This window comes from Carlito syrichta, unplaced genomic scaffold (assembly GCF_000164805.1).
Source record: "Carlito syrichta isolate Samal-C Ts95f unplaced genomic scaffold, Tarsius_syrichta-2.0.1 Scaffold307034, whole genome shotgun sequence".
Taxonomy (NCBI): domain Eukaryota; kingdom Metazoa; phylum Chordata; class Mammalia; order Primates; family Tarsiidae; genus Carlito; species Carlito syrichta.
The window spans coordinates 147,374-154,480 of record NW_007251130.1 but is presented as its reverse complement, the minus strand read 5'-3'; positions in this window follow the sequence as shown (position 1 = coordinate 154,480).

Genomic DNA, 7,107 nt, shown 5'->3' with positions numbered 1-7,107 from the left:
GGTTATACTGTAGTTCTGCTGTGGTATATCCTGGTGATGTCTCTGAGAACTCGTCCAGTTGCTTGCAACTGAAGACCCACAAATTAGACTGGAAACTAGGATGTTGTGCTCTCCATTAACTGTATGAAAACAGTGCTATATATGTACATATATGAGCATGTGCCTGCCTATGTTGCAACTAAGAGTAGCCAGTGTCGGATGCTCTAAACCTATTTTGTGTTTCCTAAATTGCCTCCTTTATCTATATCCAGTCCTTTCTCCTGTAATAAGAATAAGGATGAAGAAAAGGATAATAATAGTGGCAGAAAAATGAACATTTATATGTCATTAATATTTATGATACACACTCAAGGTACATCATCTTTATTAAATCCTTTAATCTTAACACTTTATGAGACAAGCATTGTCATTATCTCTCAATTTACAAATAAGAATCTGTGATGCAGATGTTAGAGTTGGGAAAGCCAAGGTAAAGAAAGAGTAACTTTCCTGAGGTCAGAACCAGAAAGTGACTGACCTGGGAGCAGAACCTCTGAGCTTCTGGACACAGTTACCTGTTTCTATTGGTGGTGGTTTTTTTGTTTGTTTTAAGCAGCAACCTCAGACCTGTCATTGTGCTCATAAGGTCAGACACTGGCATCTTCATAAGACTCCAGAAAGTTTTCTTCACATTTTAAAAGCAAAAACTCATCGTGTGATTTGCAGAGCTTTGGTAATGTTCTGGTGCTGTGGAGTCTACTAGAAATATAATTTTAACCCCATATGTCATGTAAAATGTTTCAGTTGCCACATTGAAAAGGTAAAAGAAAACAGGCAGAATTAGCTTTCATAATGGCTTTTGTTTAACTGAGTTTATCCTGTATAATACTCTTTCAGTGTGTTATAAATACAAAAAGTATTGAGATATTTTGTTATTTTTTGCACTAACTCTTTGACATGTGGTGCTTCTTAACTCTACAGCACAAATTAACTTGGTCTACCCACATTTCAAGGCCTCGGCAGCTACCTGTGACATATGGCCAACATATTGGACAGAGCAGGTTCTGATGCAAAATGTTCCATTTGGGTCACTGCCCCTGCAGTGTGTACTGAAAACTACCTGGGGCAATGGAGAGTCCCATGACCCAGAGTCCTCACTAGTGAGAAGCGGCCCCTCCACTCTCCAACAAAAGCAGGAACCTTGAAGGCACTAAGAAAAAAGAAGATTTTTACAATCTGTTTCACCTCCCCCTCCCCAAAGATATTGAATGTAGCTTCAGTTTTAAAGATGTATGGCTATTCTTCATAAAGGAGTATTTTGGCCTCACTCACAAGCTTGGATGCTCCCCTCACCCAGGATGATCTGCACAAGTTATATTCAATGTTGTGTCAGAACCCACAAGCAGAGGTGTCAGAACCAACCTGCACGAGCGGCCAGCAGGGCCCCAGGAAGAGACTCTGAGGAGCCCAGTGAGGGGAGGTATGGAAGCATCAGAGGGCAAGGGTGTAGAGGGGCTAATGCAACACATTTAGCCCAGGACAGGAGTGAATGTACTGGAGGCATGTGACCTTGTCTTGCCTCCGTCAACTTTTTGGAACAAACTCCAAGGATCAGTGCATGGAAGCTTCTTTCTGTGCGTATACTCGACTGGGTTTCAAACCTCAATGCTATTGACAACACAGCAGTGCTTGTAAGTGAATTAGCTTAATCACATCCCCAATACTAGGTTTGAAAACCAATATTCATGAAGGTGATTAGATAAAAATTGCTTTTTTGACAATCATGTACTGTTTTTTGGGGGGTTTGTTTCTTTGTTTTATTTATCTTCAGCATCTCACTCTGTCACATGTTGGAGTGCAGTGACACACCCATGGATCACCACAACCTTGTCCTCTTGGGCTCAGGTGATCTTTCCTCCTTAGCCTCCAAAGTAGCTGGAACTACAGGCATAAACTACCATGTCAGACTGATTTTATTAATTTTATTATGATTTTTGTAGAGATGAGGTTTTACTATGCTGCCTAGGCTACTCTGGAATTCCTGGACTCAGGCAATCCTGTCTGCTCATACTCCCTAAATGCAGGAATTATTAGTGTGCCACCCTACTTGGCCCCAGTCATGTAAATTAAGACTTCAGTATCCAGATTGACAGGTATCTAATTAAAGGAACTTAACCTGACATAAATGAAATCCTAACCAGAAATTGTCAAGAGAGAATGCTGGCATGAAGAGCATGACCAGATCGTTGAGCATCCCCAGTGTTACCATTAACACACACTCCATGATTACCTGTCTTGGAAAGAGGGAAGGGAAGGTCACCATTGCTGTCCATAGACATTAGGGACAACAGTGCCCATGATTAAAGAAGAGAGGAATGTGATAAGAACGGCCAGGAGGTCTGCAATGAAGAGACAAGAAAAAATGGGACATGGGAAGGGGTAGAGCAGGGAGGGGCTGGAAGTTCAGGCTCTGAGCTGAGTCTCCTAGATGGAATCTTGACTACTCTCTACTATCTGGGGGACTCTGGGAGATCCTGAGGTTGCTTCTTTCATCAGCAGATTGGAGGAAAGGTTAAGCATAGAGCTCCTGTGGGGTTACTATGCATATGTGGTTGGGATGAAATGTCTACAAAACTCTTCAAAGGGCCTGGCATGATGGAAGGGCTCAGAGGTAGGTAGTCATTTTATCACTACATCTGCATGAGCTAATGATAACTTGGGGGGATAGCGTTCCTCCAGTGAGCAGCAGGGGGCACAGTGGGCCAGGTTTTTGATTCCTATTAACTGCAAGCTCCCTAGTAGTGCTCAAGTGCAAAGGACTCTCCAGATGCCTCTCTTGAAGTTTCTTCTTTTGGTTAAATTACACTCTCAATGCATGACAGCTACCAGGCCCTTCTACTGAACTTAGAAAATTTCCAACCCCAGGCAATCAGCCTCAGGGTTCAGACAACAGCCCAGACAGGCACTGGTGGATGGAGACCAGATTTGCATTCAATGCTCCTCTGATTTTGAGTTCCAAGAATAGGATAAGACAGGGGATTGGTAAATCCAGGTCTCTGGCAGAGCTCTGGGAAGCCCCACACTTCACAATGGCCTTGGTTTCCTTCTATCTCCTACTTCTCAGTTTCTCTACAGGTCAGATTATCTCAGAACACTAAGGGAAATTTCCCTGCTATTCTCCCCAACACAGGTCCTGGGGCATCTTTCCGTTTCTCTGATGCATTTAACATCAGTTATGGATGCTATGTTTCATGTTTCTGTGTTTTGCATTTGCTGACCCATCCGCTATCTGCATCAGCCTCCCTGGGAGCCTTGGCCAAGCTCATCTACACCCTGAGCAATGAAAACAGCACCTACAACATTGAATGGTATCATCAGCATCCAGGGAAGGCCCCCCGGTACCTGATGAATGTCAAGAGTGATGGAAGCCATAGCAAGTGGGTAGGGATCCTCGATCACTTCTCAATCTCCAGCACTGGAGCTGACCAACTCTTGACCATCTTCAATGTCCAGTCTGAGGTTGAATCTGAGTTTCACTGTGGAGAGAGACACATAGTTGATTAAAAGTGTGGTTAAGCCACAGTGACACAGACAATGGGGACGTTTGGCCAAAATGTTTCTTACTGCTCTTTCCTCCTGAGGGACTCAGAGTGAGCAGCCCCTTGTCCCTCTCCAGGACCCTGAGACCTTTGAAGCTCCTCATTGAAAACTGCGTCATCTGCACCTCCATTCCCAAGTTACCCCAATGTAGAGGCAGACATGGGTCATAATTGAGGTCATTTTGACCGCTCAACATGCTTTTTCCTCAACAGCAGCATGTGGAGGCAATGCTGGAGACAGCAGGACAATCCAGGCAAGAAAGGAACCTGAGAGAGTGGTTGCACTGTCATGACAGTGTCCTCCAGGGTCTCATTGTGACATGAAAGGAGAAGGGACCTGGTCTCTGGTTTCCAATGTTGACCCTGAAAGTCAGTTGCAATGATTATCATGACCCCGAGTCACCATTGAGTGTGAACAGAATCCTGTCAGGATTGCAGAACCAGAAGGAGATATTGGTGTGGACAGTACACACAGATAACACAGCGTGACTTCCCCAGTTTTCTGGACACTACAGTAACGTTTGACAAATGCCTGGGTACTGTCCTTTCACCATGCTGACACGGCGTAAACTAAGATATATCCTTGCCTCAAAGGTTTTTCCAGGACACTGCGTGTGTGTGTGTGTGTGTATGTGTGTGTGTGTGTGTGTGTGTGTGTGTGTGCGCGCGCGCGCGCGCGCGCACGCACATCAGTGTTTTTCTACAGTTGTCTGATAACACTGAAAAACGCTCCTGTGTTTGTAACTGTAATAAGTGTCACAAGTGACAACCAAACCCCTGACCCCTTGACTGCAGCATGGAAGCCCTCATGTCCACAGACCCTGGGAGTTTTACAGTGGAATCCCAGAACATACTCCTGCTGAAGGGCGGCCCTACATTGACTCCCTCCTGGAACAGCCTACTCCAAATGACCTAACTTGTGGTGTGGTAAGGGCAGAGCTCCTCACCTAATTCATGAGCCTGCTGGGACCCCCTCCCTTCACTGGGTCCCTTGGGACTGAGCCCTTCTCTGGAAATCACAAAGCTACTCCAGCAGCAGCTCTGAGTTGGGCTGATTTGTATCCCAAACAGCTCTGTTGAGTCAGGGGATAAGAGAGCCCTGGAAGGACCTGCCCAGTCTGGGCCTTGGGCAGCAGCATCATGGGAGCCTCCAACATGGCCTGGACCCCTCTCCTCCTCGGCCTCCTGGCTCACTGCACAGGTGCTGCCCCAGGGTTCCACTCAACTGCCTAGCCCCCTGCTGGCCCTGACTTTGAGTTCAGCAGGGCCCTGGCTGTGGGGGGCAGGATGCTCATGAAACTGCTGCAGGAGGATGGGTTTCTGGGACCAAACCCCTCCCCCCACAGTGTCTTTTGGTCATGGGTGCCCTGAGGTCCTTGCATCCCTGTAGCTTGTCCAGGCCAGACAGTGGGGAGTATATTCATGTGGTGAACCCCTCAGTTTCAACAATGTTTTTCTCCCATTTTCCTTCTTGCAGTTTCAGTGCCCTCCTATGAGCTGACTCAGTCACCCTCCGTGTCTGTATTCCCACAACAGACACTCAGGATCACCTGTGAAGGAAACATCATTGGAAATAAAAATGTTTACTGGTACCAGCAGAAGCCAGGCCAGGCCCCTGTGCTGGTCATCTATTACAGTAACAGGAGGCCATCAGGGATCCCTGAGCGATTCTCCGGCTCCAACTTGGGGAACACAGCCAGCCTGACCATCAGTGGGGCCCAGACTGGAGACGAGGCTGACTATTACTGTCAGGTGTGGGACAATTACAAGCCTCACAGTGACAGAGGCATATGGGGAAGTGACACACAAACCCTTCATTTGTGTCACTGTTTTCCTCCAGTCACAGGAGGTTTGTGGTCACAACCATAAGCAGGGTTGGCTCAGTGCACCTAGAACAGATACATCCAGGCTGCCCTTCTCTCCAACCCTCCACATGAGCTCTGCAGTGCAGGGGTCATGCATAGATATTGCTTGGCAGATCCAGAAGTATCAGGGGAGTTTGGCTGTTGTGAGTTAGAGAATGAAGGCCAGAGTGTAAGGACACACAGAAGCAAGTCCCACTTCCAGGCCAACTGTCTACCTTAGTCCCCAGAACTGGTCATCTCTGCTATAGTGGCAGCCTGTGACTCTGTAAAGAGAAAATCAGGAGAGAGGATACTGTGGGATCCACCCAGATTCCTCTTTAGAGTGAACAGCTCAGACCAACTGAGAACCCCTGACAGCTCAGTGCTGTGCCCTCAGTGACAAGTACTGTGAGTTACAGAGTATTTCCTTCCTCTAAGATCCCAAGGTACTGTCTCAATTGTAAATGACTTGGAAGGGCCTCCAAACTCTAGAGCTCCCTGTGTGGATGCTAAGACCTCAGTTGCATATAAATTGCAGATCAGTGTCTCCTTCTGTACAATGTTGACTCCCTCACATCCTTTCAGACCCTTTATGCATGCAATTCCCTACCTCACAGCCTGCTTCCGAACTCCATCTAAGACAACGACTGTCCTCAACATGAGCCATCAGGAACCTGAGGAAGCCACTATACACCAGAAAACTCTGAATTCTAACATAAATTTTCCAATGTGAATGTTCAATTGCCCAGCTAGATCTTGCATTTCGATAGAATGAAAAGAAGTCTGGCATGCTGGGTGCTCTGAGGCCAGGGTTAGAGAGTCAGATCCTCCTGCAGGAACCCATGGGTAGAAGGAACAGCTTCACGTAATACAGTGAGCACAGACGCAAGCACAGTGTGAGCTTCAGACCGACACTGCCCACCTCTACCCTTCATATCCTGCACAGAATCATTCTTTTCACCAGCACTAAGAAATACACCCATAAGGTCAGTTACAGAAAACACAATAGAGCATGTAAAAGTGATCAGGTAAAAACCACCACAGCCTACATTTATCAACAGGATATCCATTCATACCTTTAACAATGACAAAACATCAAATAAAAAATCTCCAAAAAATAATAAGAACCAAGAAAAACTGTAAAATATAAACAATTTTTATTGATTACATGTGAAAGTAATCCTGTTATTGATATTTTGTGTTAAATAAAACATTATTTAAACAAATTTACCTGTCTTATCTCTTCATATTTATTGGGGTGACTAGACACTAGGATTTACATGAGTCTCTCATCATGCTGGCATTGGCTTTGTGTTCCTTTCTTATTGATAAGAATTGTAGACTATAATAATGTGTTCCCTATTGTGTGGGAGATATCAAGCAAGTACCAGAATACTAAACTCCAAACATTCCAACTAATATGGAGTGATGACTCTTCTACAGTTTATTTCCAACTCTTGGGATAGCATGGGCCTCACCAAAGCTTCCAAAAGAACTATCCCTGTGCTTATCCCAGCATATTGGGAGGCAGAGGTGAGAGGATTGCTTGAGCCCAAGGGTTCGAGACCAGCCTGGGCAACTTGGTGAGACCTCATCTCTACAATAAATCAAAAAATAAGCCAGATATGGAGGCGTGCACCTGTAGCTCCAGCTACTTGGTTACTGAGGCAGAAGGATCACCTGAG